At 44.3% G+C, this 18,720-nt stretch overlaps 1 protein-coding gene across 1 annotated transcript in view; it reads right to left on the bottom strand.

Annotated features, from left to right (window-relative positions):
• Nucleotides 1–14,430, bottom strand: part of MPND (MPN domain containing) — a 282,277-nt gene extending 267,847 nt beyond the window's left edge. The window contains exon 1 of the mRNA XM_044306702.1: nucleotides 14,292–14,430. The gene's annotated coding sequence lies outside the window, so the exon portion shown is untranslated. The remainder of the gene's footprint in view (nucleotides 1–14,291) is intronic.
• Between the last annotated feature and the right edge of the window lie 4,290 nt (nucleotides 14,431–18,720).

Genomic DNA, 18,720 nt, shown 5'->3' with positions numbered 1-18,720 from the left:
CCCTCCCCCCCCCCAAACGGTGCCATCCACAGATCCCCCCCACCCTCCCCTAAACGGTGCCATCCACAGATCCCCCCCCACCCTCCCCTAAACGGTGCCATCCACAGATCCCCCCCCCACCCTCCCCTAAACGGTGCCATCCACAGATCCCCCCCCACCCTCCCCTAAACGGTGCCATCCACAGATTCCAGATTCCTCCTCCCCCCGACGCTCACAGGAATACATTTATAAACTAATCAGTAACTTTAACTTTATTCATTGGTGATCTATTTACTGTATATCTTACTATGTCTTAGCTCCGGTTTTTACTTTTTATTTAATAACTATTAGCCTCCTTAAGGGCTAGAACCCTTGTCATATTCACCCTAATAGAGCTCTATTAGGGTGAATAGGACTTTACACTCTCCCTGCTGCCCTGTGCTTTCTGCACACAACAGCAGGGAGCTGAGTCCCCTCCCCTAAACAGTGTCATCCACAGATGCCCCCTCCCCTAAACGGTGCCATACACAGATCCCCCTCCCCTAAACGGTGCCATCCACAGATTCCTCCCCCCCCCAAACGGTGCCATCCACAGATCCCCCCCCCCTCCCCTAAACGGTGCCATCCACAGATCCCCCCCCACCCTCCCCGAAACGGTGCCATCCACAGATCCCCCCCACCCTCCCCTAAACGGTGCCATCCACAGATCCCCCCCACCCTCCCCTAAACGGTGCCATCCACAGATCCCCCCCACCCTCCCCTAAACGGTGCCATCCACAGATCCCCCCCCCCACCCTCCCCTAAACGGTGCCATCCACAGATTCCAGATTCCTCCTCCCCCCGACGCTCACAGGAATACATTTATAAACTAATCAGTAACTTTAACTTTATTCATTGGTGATCTATTTACTGTATATCTTACTATGTCTTAGCTCCGGTAACAGCAGGCAGTGCAGGCGGGCTGCGCTCACTCACTGACGTCATGCGCCTGCGCCGCCTAGTGGGAGGAGCAGGCGCGTGACGTCAGTGAGTGAGCGCCGCCCGCCCGCACTGCCTGCTGTTACCGGAGCCAAGACATAGTAAGGTATACAGTAAAGAGATCACCAATGAATAAAGTTAAAGTTACTGATTAGTTTTTAAATGTTCTACTGTGAGCGGCGTGGCCCTGTATATTCTAACCCCCAGGCAAGCGTCCCTGTCACCATGGGAACGCCTGGGGGTTAGAATATACCATCGGATTTGAGTTTTCACGAGCTCACTGAGATCGTAAAAACTCAATGATTGACTGTCAGTCCCTCCCCTCCTCCTCCTCCTCTGGTCAGCGGCAGCCGCGCACAGTGGAGAGGGAGGGAGGGACTCCCTCCTTCTCCACTGTGCCCAGTGTGCCGGCTCAGGAGAACATAGTGCGCACAGAGAGCGCGATCATATCGCGGTCCGGTGATACAGGCGATATGCACAAAATCCATATCGTGGCACAAATTTATATTGCATATCGCCTATATCGTCTATATCGCCCACCCCTAATTGCAGCATACACTCAAAATATGGGTTTCCTTAACTCGTAGAGTGGTGGGTATCAGAAGACTCAGCCCGCTTACCCCCATTTTCCATAATCCAGCATTTCTTGCCGGAATGGGAAAAGACTCATTCTTAATCATGAAGTCCACGGATGACCCTCGCTTTTACCACTTGATGTCAGGGAATACATTTCCTGAAAACAACCAGACAAAGAAATACCAGATAATGGCCGCACATCAAAATAGAAAATAGAAAGTATTTTATTGAAATATCAAAGTTAAAAACAACATGTACATGGGGCAAACCCCAAGGATGGTGCAGTAAGAGGTATGACAATGATTGTATTAACATAATAATGTCCCACAAAAAAGACAATAAATAAGCGGGAGAGCCATAAAATCACTGTCAAAAATTGTATCCCTCAATCCTATAGTGGAAACATGATCAGTGGTAACACACAAGGCATACAAAACCCATCCAGGAGGAGTGCACTGAAGCCTAACGCGTATCGCTGGTTCCTAGACCAGCTTCCTCAGAGGTCCATGTGCATTCTGGTCCTAAAATCTCATCTTATATAGTCAATAACATTAATTGAATAAATATTATAAAAATTGTGATCATACCTGTTAAGGAGAGGCTAATGTTTAGATGGAGGGGGCGACAGGTATCGCCTGTGTGTGTCCCGGTGCATGGTCCACGTGCACCCGCGGACGCCAGCAAAGCCGGCGTGTTGACATCGCGGGTGCGCATGCGCAAAATGGCTCCCGGAAGAGACCTCAGCCCCACGATGCGCTCCAAACAGCGGAAGTACAGCGAGGAGCCCGACGTCACATCCGTGAGCCACGTCGCAAGTTACTCCCCATATGATGCAAAGAGCAGGCAAGAACAGCCACAGCAAGAAGTATTAATACAAAAAGCATATATGATATTCTTAATCATGATTAAATCCTAAATACACATGGTAATGGAACAATATATAAAGAAGTAATCTATTTCGGATTAACCTCCTGATTCTATGGATATTTTATGCCACAATAAATACACAGTGATGCGAAAATACAAAAAATATGCATTATGTGATCCCCAGAACCACAGCATTCCAACCAATAATAATATAATTTATAAAACCAAATTCATAGATTTTTTGGGATATCACATATCATGCATAATTGAAGGAAAAGGTAAAAAAAATCATAATCATAATATCCAGACACATAATGATGTATACATCATATAACATGATTGAGGGAAAAAAGGAACATAATTCATATCAATAATGTCCGAGCATTCGATCCTAAATCACCATCCATGTCCATGGTATCCATTGGCATATTATAATCCACTAAAATATTAAATCATTGCTGAAGTAGTAATCGCACACACACCTCGCAAATCCAAGGGGATTGCGGACCATGCACCGGGACAAAAAGGAGCCAGACGAGCGCAAGCGCATATATGAGCAAAAAAGAGCAAACCTGGAGCATTCATAAAAAGACGAGTAATACATATCTAAATTGATAATTACAGATCCCACTATTTTTATATATCAAAACCAAATTATCAGCAGTCCATATAGCATATAGATGGAGATATATGATGCAAAAGACAAACCCGGGTGATCACCAGGACGGGTTAAAGATGAGGATATTGTGTATACTAAAACAAATTGTGACCGAGGGTCATTGGAGTCGCACGAACACCTAGCAAGTCCAAAGATCCGGGGTCAGTGAGGATATTAGAAGTGTCCTTTTAATAAGTCATCCCTCTGTTGTAGGGTCAATTAGACAAAAGATCCAGAGGAGAAGAATATTCGTGTTTCGGTGAGTCCTATGTTGCAGTGAACTTTAAACCTGTGATCCTAAATATAAAGAAATAAAAAATATTCAATTCAGTGACAAAAAAGCGAGGAAAAACAAACAAAGTAATATGTGGGCCCATAAATTAAGAAGATGGGTCTACATATAAAAACCAGTGAAAGTAAGTTCCTCATTGAGCCCCCCTGGCGATTGTGAACCAAGGTTGTATATCCATCTTGCTTCAGACCGGAGCAAACATCTGGAGATATGTGTACCCCTAATGTTGCCACGAATCAAGTCCAATCCCACCACCCGGAGGTCATCATACCTACCATTGTGGTGGTCCAAAAAGTGAGCTGCCACTGATGTAAGTGGTTTCTCGCCCTTGCTTCTATCTCTGGATCTTTTGTCTAATTGACCCTACAACAGAGGGATGACTTATTAAAAGGACACTTCTAATATCCTCACTGACCCCGGATCTTTGGACTTGCTAGGTGTTCGTGCGACTCCAATGACCCTCGGTCACAATTTGTTTTAGTATACACAATATCCTCATCTTTAACCCGTCCTGGTGATCACCCGGGTTTGTCTTTTGCATCATATATCTCCATCTATATGCTATATGGACTGCTGATAATTTGGTTTTGATATATAAAAATAGTGGGATCTGTAATTATCAATTTAGATATGTATTACTCGTCTTTTTATGAATGCTCCAGGTTTGCTCTTTTTTGCTCATATATGCGCTTGCGCTCGTCTGGCCCCTTTTTGTCCCGGTGCATGGTCCGCAATCCCCTTGGATTTGCGAGGTGTGTGTGCGATTACTACTTCAGCAATGATTTAATATTTTAGTGGATTATAATATGCCAATGGATACCATGGACATGGATGGTGATTTAGGATTGAATGCTCGGACATTATTGATATGAATTATGTTCCTTTTTTCCCTCAATCATGTTATATGATGTATACATCATTATGTGTCTGGATATTATGATTATGATTTTTTTTACCTTTTCCTTCAATTATGCATGATATGTGATATCCCAAAAAATCTATGAATTTGGTTTTATAAATTATATTATTATTGGTTGGAATGCTGTGGTTCTGGGGATCACATAATGCATATCTTTTGTATTTTCGCATCACTGTGTATTTATTGTGGCATAAAATATCCATAGAATCAGGAGGTTAATCCGAAATAGATTACTTCTTTATATATTGTTCCATTACCATGTGTATTTAGGATTTAATCATGATTAAGAATATCATATATGCTTTTTGTATTAATACTTCTTGCTGTGGCTGTTCTTGCCTGCTCTTTGCATCATATGGGGAGTAACTTGCGACGTGGCTCACGGATGTGACGTCGGGCTCCTCGCTGTACTTCCGCTGTTTGGAGCGCATCGTGGGGCTGAGGTCTCTTCCGGGAGCCATTTTGCGCATGCGCACCCGCGATGTCAACACGCCGGCTTTGCTGGCGTCCGCGGGTGCACGTGGACCATGCACCGGGACACACACAGGCGATACCTGTCGCCCCCTCCATCTAAACATTAGCCTCTCCTTAACAGGTATGATCACAATTTTTATAATATTTATTCAATTAATGTTATTGACTATATAAGATGAGATTTTAGGACCAGAATGCACATGGACCTCTGAGGAAGCTGGTCTAGGAACCAGCGATACGCGTTAGGCTTCAGTGCACTCCTCCTGGATGGGTTTTGTATGCCTTGTGTGTTACCACTGATCATGTTTCCACTATAGGATTGAGGGATACAATTTTTGACAGTGATTTTATGGCTCTCCCGCTTATTTATTGTCTTTTTTGTGGGACATTATTATATGTTAATACAATCATTGTCATACCTCTTACTGCACCATCCTTGGGGTTTGCCCCATGTACATGTTGTTTTTAACTTTGATATTTCAATAAAATACTTTCTATTTTCTATTTTGATGTGCGGCCATTATATGGTATTTCTTTGTCTGGTTGTTTTCATGTCTTGTATATATACCAGGCTAGCACTCTGCTAAAATGATTATTGGTGTGCCCCCCGTGTTTTAGTATTTTCGCAGGGAATACATTTCCATCTTTTTCTTCCATTTCCTCTAAATTCCCGGATACACAGATTTCTTGGCTAGAATATGAGCAAATCAAATCCTTCGTCTTGTCCAGGGGTGCACAGTGTTCTTTTGGAGCCACACTAACAGAGTTTGAAAAATTGTTCACAATGTCTTCTCCTCTGACTCACCTCATCTCACATCTATATCAGATTCTCCTAACAAGCTCCCACAAGGACCGCCCTAATTTCATTAGTGGTTGGGAATCAGATTTAGGTAATGTCTTAGAAGAAGCTGACTGTCAAAAAGCATTCTTATACTCTCACAAGCTCTCAATGGCATGTGCCGCTCAAGAAAATAATTATAAGATCTTATCCCGTTGGTACAGATACCCAGTGAGACTCCATCGAATTTTCCCTTCAGTATCGGAGCTTTGCTGGCGCTGTTGTAAGGAAAGAGGCACGATGCTTCACGTTTGGTGGGGTTGCGACTTAATTTAACCTTTTTGGGACTCAGTATTTAAAGCCTTTAATAAAATCTCACCAAAACAAGTGGATAAGTCTCCTCAAATAGCGCTCCTCTCCATCCTACCGGGCTCTGTATCATCCCAAAAAGGGTCCCTGCTAGGATTCTTTATTACGGCCGCTAGAACAGTGATTCCTAGGTAGTGGTGTTCGACACATGTTCCCACTATGAGGGAATGGTTCCAAGAAATGCAACAGATAGCTAGGATGGAGGAAATTTCGGCTGAAGCATCTGATTTATCTACTAAATAGTGCAAGGTTTGGGGCGTGTTGGATAAATGCATTAGAATCCCCTGACTTCCTCTCTCTGCTGGCTGATTAACGTAAGTTTGCTGAAAACACCATAGTGTGACTCTCTCCTTGTATTAGCGACTCACAATGTTCTCTGTTCACCTTCCTTTACCTCTCTCCTTCCCTCTCTTCCCTCCCCCCTTTTTGTTTTTCCTTCTTCTTCCTTTTTCTCTCTCTTTTTTCTTTCTTAGTCCAAGGACCTGATGTTAAACGGGTTAATGGATTACTCCTTGATATATGAAAACAGATTTGTCATACACTTTTTCTGTGAACTCTTGTTGTTCTTTCATGACTCAGAATATCATAACTTGATGTGGAGCGCCTAGTGTGTAGGTGTCTCCTTGCTGTACTGTACACATTATTCTTTCGGAAATTAATAAAAGATGATTAAACATAAAATGTTTCAGAAATTTTCAAAAACCCAATTTTTAGGGACCAGTTCAGGTCTGAAGTCACTTTGTGAGGATTACATAATAGAAACCACCCAAAAATGACCCCATTATAGAAACTACACTCCTCAAGCTATTCAAAACTGATTTTACAAACTTGGTTAACCCTTTAGGTGGCAAATGGAGATAAAATGTCAGAATTTAGATTTTTGGGCAAATTTTCCATTTTAATAAATTTTTTCCAGTTTCCAGTAACAAAGCAAGGGTTAGCAGCCAAACAAAGCTCAATATTTATTGCCCCAATTCTGTAGTTTGCAGAAACACCCCATATGTGGCTGTAAACTACTGTACAGGCACACAGTAGGTCGTAGAAGGAAAGGAATGCCATATGGTTTTTGGAAGGCAGATTTTGCTGGACTGGTTTATTTACACCATGTCCCATTTGAAGCCCCCCTGATGCACCCCCTAGAGTAAACACTCCATAAAAGCGACCCCATCTAAGAAACTACACCCCTCAAGGTATAAACACCAATATTAGACAACTCACAAGGTGAGTATGCGTACTAGGCCTATATACCAAGTATCAACACCAAAAAGGAGGAAAAGGCAAAGCACGACTATATATATATATATATATATATATATATATATATATATATATATATATATACACACTTTATTATGGTTCCCAAAAAGGGAAAATCCGATAAAATACAATAACAAACAATACAATGGTGGATGAGAGAAACACAGGGTGGGAAAGGATCACAGAATGGACAACATAAACAAACTATTCATGAAGAGGTCAAAAGAAATACTGAATAATTGATAAATACCCAAGTGGAGAACGTATTACAATGACCTCGCCAAAAACCATGAACAAGATATTGGAGAAAAATACAGCACGTAAGTTTAAAGTGCAAAGTGCAAAAAGATACATTGTACATGGACAATCAAATAAACAATATGGTAAATAGAAAATTACATAAATACCAGAATAGTGATCCGAAAAACCCCAACGCGCGTTTTGCGTAAGGTTCCTCAGGGGGTGTATGTCAAGGTATTCAAAACTGATTATACAAACTGTGTTAACCCTTTAGGTGTTGCACAAGAGTTATTGGCAAATGGGAATGAAATTTGAGAATTTCATTTTTTTGCCTAATTTTCCATTTTAACCCATTTTTTCCACTAACAAAGCAAGGGTTAACAGCCAAATAAGACTGTATCTTTATTGCCCCGACTCTGCCGTTTACAGAAACACCCCATATGTGGCCGTAAACTACTGTACGGCCGCACAGCGGGGCGTAGAGTGGAAGGTGCGCCGTTTGGTTTTTGGAAGCCAGATTTTGCTGGACTGTTTTTTTGACACCATGTCCCATTTGAAGCCCCCTGATGCACCCCTAGAGTAGAAACTCCATAAAAGCGACCCCATCTAAGAAACTACACCCCTCAAGGTATTTAAACATGATTTTACAAACGTTGTTAACCCTTTAGGTGTTGCACAAGATTTAATGGAAAATAGAGATACAATTTCAAAATTTCACTTTTTTGGCAGATTTTCCATTTTAATATTTTTTTTCCAGTTACAAAGCAAGGGTTAACAGCCAAACAAAACTCATTATTTATGGCCCTGATTCTGTAGTTTACAGAAACACCCCATATGTGGTCGTAAACTGCTGTACGGGCACACGGCAGGGCGCAGAAGGAAGGCAGATTTTGCTGGACAGTTTTTTTGACACCATGTCCCATTTGAAGCCCCCCTGATGCACCCCTAGAGTAGAAACTCCAAAAAAGTGACCCCATTTTAGAAAGTACGGAATAGGGTGGCAGTATTGTTGGTACTAGTTTAGGGTACATATGATTTTTGGTTGCTCTATATTACACTTTTTGTGCGGCAAGGTAACAAGAAATAGCTTTTTTGGCACGTTTTTTTTTGTTATTTACAACATTCATCTGACAGGTTAGATCATGTGGTAATTTTATAGAGCAGGTTGTCACGGACACGGCGATACCTAATATGTATACAATTTTTTTTATTTATGTAAGTTTTATACAATAACTTCATTTTTAAAACCCCAAAAAATGTTTGTGTCTCCATAGTCTAAGAGCCATAGTTTTTTCAGTTTTTGGGCGATTATCTTGAGTAGGGTCTCATTTTTTGCGGGATGAGATGACGGTTTGATTGGTACTATTTTGGCATACATGCGACTTTTTTGATAACTTTTATTACCTTCTTTGGGAAGTAAGGTGGGCAAAATTTCAATTTTCTCATAGTTTTTATTTTTTTATTTTTATGGTGTTCACCATGCGGGGAAAGTAACATGACCGTTTTATAGATCAGGTCGTTACAGACGCAGCGATACCTAATATGTGTAGTGTATTTTTTATTTTTTTTTATTCAGTGATAAATGTTTTGTTTTTTTTTTATCTTAACTTTTTTCACTTTTTTTTAACATTTTTTTGACCCAGACCCACTTGGTTCTTGAAGATCCAGTGGGTCTGATGTCTGTAAAATACAGTACTGAACCCTATAGATCTATTCAGCACCATGGACAGCAGGATGCCTGAGCAGGCATCCTGTTGCCATGGGAACCTTCCCCGTCTGCCACAACTTCGTAGACGGGGAAGGGTGAGGATGGGACTTCGGGGGGCTGCCTGGGGGCTCTCTCCCTCTCCATCGGGGGGCTGCAAAGGCAGAGAAGCCCCCCGATGGGAGAGGGAGGGAGCTCCCTGACCGATGACAGTTAACCTTTTCCATACAGCGGTCCGTAAGGACCGCGGTATGGAAAGGGTTAAACGGCTGACATCTGCACAGATGTCAGCCGTTTATACCAGGGTGTCAGCAATGTGCTGGCACCCTGGTATAACCCACTAGAAGCCAACGAATTTTCAAGGGGAGGCGGGCAGGGGATCGCGATCCCGCCTGCCGCACCGCCTGCGACACCCCCCCCTGCACCACCCGCCGGCATCAAATCGTGCAGGGGTGCAGGTGAAATCTTGATTTTTAGGCACTCTAAAGTTTCTGATCAACTGCAAAAAGCGCAGCAAACCGCAGATCTGAATTGACCTGCGGTTTGCGGCGATCGCCGACACGGGGGGGGTCACATGACCCCCCCTGGCGTTGTGACAGGATGCCGCCGGAATGCCTATTTAAAGTTAGGACGTACCGGTACGTCCTGTGTCCTTAAGGGGTTAAGATTACAAAGTTCTGGTCGGCGATATCACAAATAATTAACAGTTTAGTTCTACAGCCCATTAGGCTCCTTTCACACGGGCGAGTTTTCCGTGCGGGTGCGATGCGTGCGGTGAACGCACTGCACCCGCACTGAATCCTGACCCATTCATTTCTATGGGACTGTGCACACGAGCGGTGATTTTCACGCATCACTTGTGCGTTGCGTGAAAATCGCAGCATGCTCCTCTTTGTGTGTTTTTCACGTAACGCAGGCCCTATAGAAATGAATGGGGTTGCGTGAAAATCGCATGCATCCGCAAGCAAGTGCGGATGCGGTGCGATTTTCACGCATGGGTTCTAGGTGACAGTCTATTCACTGTATTATTTTCCCTTATAACATGGTTATAAGGGAAAATAATAGCATTCTGAATACAGAATGCTTAGTATAATAGTGCTGGAGGGGTTAAAAATAATAAAGTTAACTCACCTTCTCCTCTTGTTCGCGTAGGTGCCGGTGTGTTCTTTAGCTGTGGGCTGAATGACCTGAGGTGATGTCAGATCACATGCTCCAATCACATGGTCCATCACCATGGTGATGGAGCATGTGATCTGACATCACCACAGGTCCTTCAGCCCACAGCTAAAGAACAGACCGGCATCTACGCGAACAAGAGGAGAAGGTGAGTTAACTTTTTTATTATTTTTAATCCTTCCAGCACTATTATACTAAGCATTCTGTATTCAGAATGCTATTATTTTCCCTTATAACCATGTTATAAGGGAAAATAATACAATCTTCAGAACATCAATCCCAAGCCCGAACTTCTGTGAAGAAGTTCGGGTTTGGGTACCAAACATGCGCGATTTTTCTCACGCGAGTGCAAAACGCATGACAATGTTTTGCACTCGCACGGAAAAATCGTGCATTTTCCCGCAACGCACCCGCCTCTTATCCGGGCAAAAAACATGACGCCCGTGTGAAAGAGGCCTTACTCTTATTGATGAAATGGTGCTTCTCTGGCTCCCCACAATGGAAGGTGAAATCTTTGCAGTATTACCTACAAACAGGAACCATACCAAAAGGACTGACGCTGTATAAAACTCCAGCCTCAGATCTGTGTGACAAAGATTTCAACTCAAAATGGGAATGGTTCTTTAAATTGCAATCTATAGCCCTAGTGGAATTAATTATACGGAGAAGACAGCAGATGATAGTGGAATTAGAACAACAGATTAATGATATAAAAATTAAAATTGATTCTTTCAGTAAAGATGAAGAATTTGGTAATTTACAAAGTAATCTGTCATCTAACACAATAGAACCGAAAAAAATCTACGGTATATTGTGTTGGTATACCAACACAAAATAGATACCAGAGTCTGGCTAGTCCTTTTTTAGGGACCAAACCTGTACAGAATCATGGAGCACAACGCAAGACCTACAAGCCCAACACCAAATATGTCAGAAAACAAATCAAGACACATTAACAACGCACATTGGTCAAAAAATTTGATATGACACCTTTGAAGACAACACGAAGGGGATGACACAAATAGAGGGGTGAAAAACGAAAATGGTGGATACAATAATATAAATATACAATTATAAATTTAAGTTCTATAGCTTTGAATCAGGATCAATTGAATTTACTGTCCAAAGGATTAAAACTTGCTGTATTGCGCTGTACAGCCTCTCTGGGGGGGAAGGGGGGTGTATTTCTCCTGTAACTGGGGCTACTATGTCAGCCCCAGTCACAGGAGAAATCAACAGTGAAAAAACGTAAATGTCCCCCAGAGGTCTTGTTTGACCTTAGGGGGGACGAAAAGGGTAAATAAATAAATAAATAAATAAAGTGTTAAAAAAAGAAAAAGGTTTCACATGTAAAAAAAAAATTCCCCAAGTAAGGAATAAAAAAAAGTTAGAAATAGAAAAAAATAAAACAAAATAGACATATTTGGTATTGCCGCGTCCATGATGGTCGGCTCTTTAAATATATATTTATGTCAAAAAAAAAAAAGCTATTTTTGGCACCTTACATCACAAAGTGCAACACTAAGTGATCAAAAAGGCGTATGTCCCACAAAATGGTAGCAATAAAACCGTCACCTCATCCCGCAAAAAAATGAGCCCCTACATAAGAAAATCTCTCAAAAAATAAAAAATAAATATAGCTTTCAGAACATGGACACATTAAAACATAATTTTTTTGTTTCAAAAATGCTATTATTATGTAAAACTTAAATAAATACAAGAAAGTATACATATTAGGTATTGCCACATCCGTAACGATCTGCTCTATAAAAATGTCACTTGACCGAAACCCTCAGATGGATGCTGTAAAAATAAATAAATAAAAACTGTGTTAAAACAATTTTTGGGTCACCTTGCCCCACAAATGAATTATCCAAAAAATCATATGTACCCAAAAATAGTACCAATAAAACTGGCACCTTATCCCCTAGTTTCCAAAATGGGGTCACTTCTTGGGAGTTTCTACTATAAGGGTGCATCAGGGGGGTTTCAAATGGGACATGGCATCTAAAAACCATGTGGAGATCCTTTTCTTCTGCGCCCTGCCGTGTGCCCATACAGTAGTTTATGACCACATGTGGGGTGTTTCTGTAAACCGCAGAATCTGGGTAATAAATATTGAGTTTTGTTTGGCTGTTAACCATCGATGTGTTTTAGGAAAAAATTAGATTTATATGGAATGTTTTAATGGTATGATTCTGGGGTGCATATACCTTTTTGATCACTTGCTATTACACTTTTTGTGATGTAAGGTGACAAAATTATGGCTTTCTTTTTTTACACCATTTTTATTTTTTATGTTTACGTTGTTCACCTGAGGGGTTAGAGCATGTGATATTTTTATAGAGCAGGTTCTTACGGACACGGCAATACCTAATATGTGTACCTTTTTTTATTTATTAAGGTTTTACACAATGATATCATTTTTGAAACCAAAAATCTTTTTTTTGTATCTCCATAGTCTGAGAGCCATATTTTTTTTTTTTTGGGGGGTCATTGTCTCATGTGGGGGCTTATTTTTTGCGGAATGAGACGACGGTTTGAATGGTACTATTTTGGCATACATACAACTGTTTTGATCACTTTTATTACCTTTTTTGTGAAGTAAGGTGGGCAAAATTTCAATTTCATCATAGTTTATATTTTTTATGACGTTCACCATGCGGGGTAACATCGTAATATAGGCACCACTTGGACCGCAGGGATCAGAAAGTTGCATAAGCGCTACAAACCGCAGGTCTGAATTGACCTGCGGTTTGTAGCGATCGGTAATGTGGGGGGGGGGGGGGTCACAGGACCCCCATAGGCATTGTCACAGGGTGCCTGCTGAATGATTTCAACAGGCACCCCGTTCCGATCACTGCCGGCCGTACAACAGTGATCAAAACTACACAGGACGTACGGGTACGCCCTGGGTCCTTAACGGGTTAAAGGGGTTGTGTCACTTCAGCAAACATCAGTTATTATGTAGAAGAAGTTAATACAAGCCACTTACTAATGTATTGTTATTATCCATATTGCTTCCTTTGCTGGCTTGATGCATTTTTCGTTTTTTGTTTGCACACAATAGGAAAAAGCACTGGCCTATGTGCGATCACTTAGTCCCGGCCACAAGAGAGGCTGCCGTTTTTAACTATAGAATGCAAGCATGACCACCACTGATGGATTGGAGGGTGGTCGTAACCATGGGAAAAAAAAAAAGTGTATAATGTGATAGAAAATGGATCCTGCCAGAAAAGAAAGCAATATGGATAATAACAATACATTAGTAAGTGGCTTGTATTAACTTCCTCTGCATAATAACTGCTGTTTGCTGAAGTGACACAACCACTTTAAAGGGGTTATCCCATCTTAGACAATGGGGGCATATCCGATATGCCCCCACTGTCTGATAGGTGTGGGTCCCACCTCTGGGACCCACACCTACAAGGAGAACGGAGTCGGGGAGAGTTGTGGCTAGAGGACCCCGGGTTTTTCCAGGGTCCGTCCACCACCAGGCACAGCTCCCCGCCTCTCCCATTGAAGTGAATGGGAGCGCACCGCACATGCGCTCCCATTCATTTCTATGGGGCCGACCGAAATAGCTGAGCCAGCGCTCGCCTATTTTCGGCGGCTCCATAGAAATGAATGGAGGGCGGCAGCGCATGCGCAGTGCACCCGCCTCCACTTTCTCCACTCCATTCTCCTTGTAGGTGCGGGGCCCAGCGGTGGGACCAGCACCTATCAGACAGTGGGGGCATATCGCACTGTCTAAGATGGGATAACCCAATTCTCCACTGGAATCTCATTTATGATGACTGTAGACCACTAGAGGATGTACTGGTATTTCTTCTATGCAGCATCAGGTGTACTATTTGTCTGCTTTGCCCACCCCCTTACATATATAGGTAGTCATATTGCTGTGCTGTATTATCATCTACTGACTACAATAACAATGATTGAACATAGAATGTAAGCCCACCAGAGCAATTAGATACGGGGTCCACATCGGATCACCACTTATTGATCTGTTAATTTGTTTACCTTTGAGTTGATCTGAACGTGAGCAAAGGGTCCGGACTGGTGACTGGCCGACAAGAATCAGCTACTGCGTGAGAGATGGAGGATTTGCTGAGGCAGGTGAAGGCTGGCTGGCTGCGGGGCTGTCTGGATGGAGTCCTCCCCTTCAGGAGGGCTCTCCCACAGTGGATGTGACGTCACTGCTAGAGGAAGTACGTGCTGAGGTCCTGTGAATGAACTGCAGCCCTGGCTGTCCGCTGCCTCAGTGTCTTCTGTTGATGCAGCCTCCCTGTCAGCCGTTCATTGTGGTGCAGTGTCTGGTCTGGTGAGGCTAGTGGACCGGCTGAGAAGTCACTGCCTTCTGTTAACCCTTTATCAGCTAGATTGAATGTGGAGAAGAGCATTGGTGTCTGTGAGGTTTGTTTGAAGCCAGTGGCATCCGTGTATGTTTGGCACCAGCCAGGCCAGGTCCTTTTTTTGGCACCCCCCCTAATACGGTGAACAAAATCGTACCCCTCACAGTAGTATTGCCCTCATTGTACAACCTTCACAGTAGTTTTTTTTACAGTAGTTATGCCCTATCTGTGCCCCTTCACAGTTCTAATGCCCTCTTTGTGTCCCTTTCACATTAATAATCCCCATAGTGCCCTCTTCACAGTAATAATCCCCATTGTGCACCCTTAATAGTAGAAATGCCCTGTGTTCTAGTAATGGCCATTGTGATCCGTTCACAGTAGTAATGCCCTCTGTGCCCCATTCAGAGTAGAAATGCCCATTGTGCTCCTTCCAGAGTAGAAATGCCCATTGTGCCCCTCCATAATAGAAATGCCAATTGTGCCCCTCCATAATAGAAATGCCAATTGTGCCCCTTTCAGAGTAGAAATGCCCATTGTGCCCCTTCCATAGTAGAAATGCCCATTGTGCCCCTTCACATTAGCGATACCCTCTGTGCCCCCTCCAGAGTAAAAATGCCCATTGTGCCCCCTTCACATTAGCAATACCCTCTGTGCCACCTTCAGAGTAGAAATGCCCATTGTGCTCCTTCCAGAGTAGAAATGCCCATTGTGCCCCTCCATAATAGAAATGCCAATTGTGCCCCTTTCAGAGTAGAAATGCCTATTGTGCCCTCTTCACATTAGCAATGCCCATTGTGCCCCCTCTGTGTTAAAACAAAACAAACAAAAAAACACAGTAACTACTTACCTTGTCCCACTCCTGAAGCTCACAGTCCTCTCTCCTCCTACAGACACAGATGGCTCTTCCACACAGGCTGGCAGCGTGATTTGTGCCTGCAAGCTGAATGGTGGAGCAGGGAGAAGTCTTCTGTGCACCAAGCGCGGGGAGCTGAGCTGTCAGTGAGTGATAAGCTCCAGCAATGAGCGCTTCCATCTCTGAGAGCCGGCACCCGGGGTGGACCGCCCCCCACCTTGGCTTTCATCTATCTGCTGTTAAATGGTTTCTGTTACCTGAAAAAAGGGGTTAAGCTTGCTGACATTTACATGCAGATATCTCCTCCACTGTATGGAGTGGAATGATCACTAATGCCATAGATTGACCCTATACTGACCTATCTCGCAGAAGGCAACCAAGAAAATACATCAACCTATATAATTCACCCCTCCAAATGTTAGGGGTCAGCTGAAAAATGGGTATTAAGCTGGCTGACATTAGCGATGTGCTAATGTCAGCTGAACATAACTGTATTGGTGCCATCTCATGCCTGCTGCCGTTATTGAGAAAAACAAACTTGTATAATATGCTAATTAGCCTCTAGGTGCAGGGGGGGGCGTGTCTACTAAAACAATCTCGCGCCTGTGCCAGTGAGGGAAGGACGTTCTCCGGCAGCCAGCTTCTTCACTGTGACGTATTCAGTGCAGGAGCAGTGAGGAAGCCAGCAGACGCCGAGCGTCCTTCCCTCACTGCGCCTGTGCCGAATACTGAACGGGACGGCGCAGGCGCGAGATTTTCTTAGTAGACACGGCCGGCGGGAGGAGAGCAGCGCTGCCTTGGCCCTGTCAATCAAGAGAAGAAGGGCGTGAAAAGAGGTGGGCAAACGGAGGCTCTAGGAGTAGGTGCAGATTGAAACAAGGTGCCTGCTCAATTTGAGCAGGCACCTTGGTACAATGCCCAGGGGGGTCACTGTGACCCCCCCCCCCCTCCCCCCGTGTCGGCGATCGCAGCAAATCGCAGGTCAATTCAGACCTGCGGTTTGCTGCGTTTCCGGGTTATTCGGGTCTCTGGTGACCCGATAACCCGGAATAGGATGGTGATCGGTGGTGTGATAATACACCACCAATCACGGTCCTGCGATCTTGAGAGGTGGCGATCACGCCACCTCTCAGGATCGCTTCTGATTGGCTGGGTGGGCGGGGGCAAGTGTTTTCTTTTTTTTTTTGCATGCGCTGACTGTGGCCGGCACTCTTAGCGTCCGGCCACTGTTAGCGCATCGCCCACCCGTACCGCTGATCAGCGCGTTTGAATCTTTATTTATTTTTTACACTTTTGGGGAATTTCAGATATTTTTTTTATTTATTTTTTCTGTTAGGTGTAGGGATAAGTACGCGAACACCCGTGCCCCACACACACACGCACACTGAATAAAGTTTTCCACGCACGCACACACACAGACTCTCCTATGGCCCTCCGGACATTCTCGGCCGAGGAGGCATACGCCCCCTGCTTGCCTCCGAATCCGAGAGCCCCAGTGAGGACGAGGATGACCCCACTTTCCTCTTGTCATCCGCGTCCTCCTCATCGTCTAGGGATGATGATGAGCCCCAAAGGCGGCTGAGACTACGCCAGGCAGGGCAAGGGGGCCGCCATGCCAGGGACCCTGTGGCCCACACTAGTACGAGCAGCTCTGGGGCTCGTACTAGTTTTCCGGCTCACCAGATAAGTCCAGCTGAGCCCCCTACCGGTGAACTTGCATGGTGTACCCCAGAGGATTTTGAGCCTGTGATTCCTGATTTTGTTGGCCAACCAGGAATCCAGATTCCCACAGTGGGCTTCACTGAATATGACTATTTTAATCTTTTTTTTCAGTGACCACTTTGTGAATCTGATGGTGGAGCAAACGAACTTGTACGCCCAACAGTTCATTGCTCAAGAGCCGGGCTCGTTTTTGGCTAGGTCAGTGCAGCCGAGATGAGGACGTTTTGGGGCCGCGTGCTGCACATGGGCCTAGTCAAAAAAAACTGTATCAGGCATTACTGGAGTGGAGATGTCCTCTACCAAACCCCACTTTACAGTACGGCCATGACACGTACCCGGTTTGAGGCCATTAGGAAATGCCTGCATTATGCAGATAATGCAGCATGTCCGTCCGTCCCCCCGAGGTGATCCTGCCTACGACCGCCTGTACAAAATCAAGCCGGTCATCGATCACTTCGGGGCCAAATTTTTGGAGGCCTATGTACCTAGAAGGGAGGTCGCGGTTGATGAGTCTCATTGCTTTCAAGGGGAGACTCATTTTCCGCCAGTATGTTCCCTCAAAGCGGGCGAGGTATGGCGTGAAGCTGTACAAACTTTGTGAGAGTACCTCAGGGTACACTTACAAGTTTCGTGTGTACGAGGGGCGAGATTCCTGTATTCAACCCCCAGAATGTCCCCCCGCTCTGGGTGTTAGCGGGAAACTTGTGTGGGACCTTATGCACCCACTGCTAGATAAGGGTTACCACCTGTACGTGGATAACTTTTATACTAGTATCCCCTTGTTCCAGTCCCTCGCCGCCAGATCCACGTCCGCTTGTGGGACTGTGCAGAAAAATCAACGCGGCCTCCCTACCCACCCCCTCCAGATACCTATCCCCAGGGTTGAGACCCGTACCCTTACCAGTGGAAACTTGTTGCTGGTCAGATATAAGGACAAGAGGGATGTCCTTGTACTGTCCACAATTCACAATAACGGCATCACCCCTGTCCCTGTGCGAGGTACCTGTGTAATGGTCCTCAAGCCCGATTGTATCGTCGACTACAATCGGTATATGGCAGGAGTTGATCTCTCTGATCAAGTCCTCAAGCCATATAATGCCATGCGCAAAACTTGGGCATGGTACAAAAAAGTTGTGGTCTACTTGGTACAGTATGCCTTGTACAACTCTTTTGTGCTGTCTAGGAGCACTGGCAACACAGGGAAATTCCTCCAGTTCTATAAGGCAGTCCTCAATGCCCTGATCTTTTCTGACCGGGGAGTACTTCGGGAACTGGAGGCGCCAGGATCGTTCCTGGCCAACACTTTCCAGGTGTGGTCCCCTATATTGGAAAGAAAAGACGCTCCCAAAAAAAGTGCAGTGTGTCACAGGAGGGGGATACGGAAGGACACCACCACTCAGTGTGACACGTGCCCCTATCATCCAGGCCTCTGCATTGACAGTTGCTTCAAGGAGTACCATACTTCCATGGAGTACTAAATTTAAAATCTACTTCCCTAATTTTAATTCCATTTAGCCACTGA

Source organism: Bufo gargarizans, chromosome 1 (assembly GCF_014858855.1).
Source record: "Bufo gargarizans isolate SCDJY-AF-19 chromosome 1, ASM1485885v1, whole genome shotgun sequence".
Classification (NCBI taxonomy): domain Eukaryota; kingdom Metazoa; phylum Chordata; class Amphibia; order Anura; family Bufonidae; genus Bufo; species Bufo gargarizans.
This window is presented reverse-complemented; position numbering and strand designations above follow the sequence as displayed.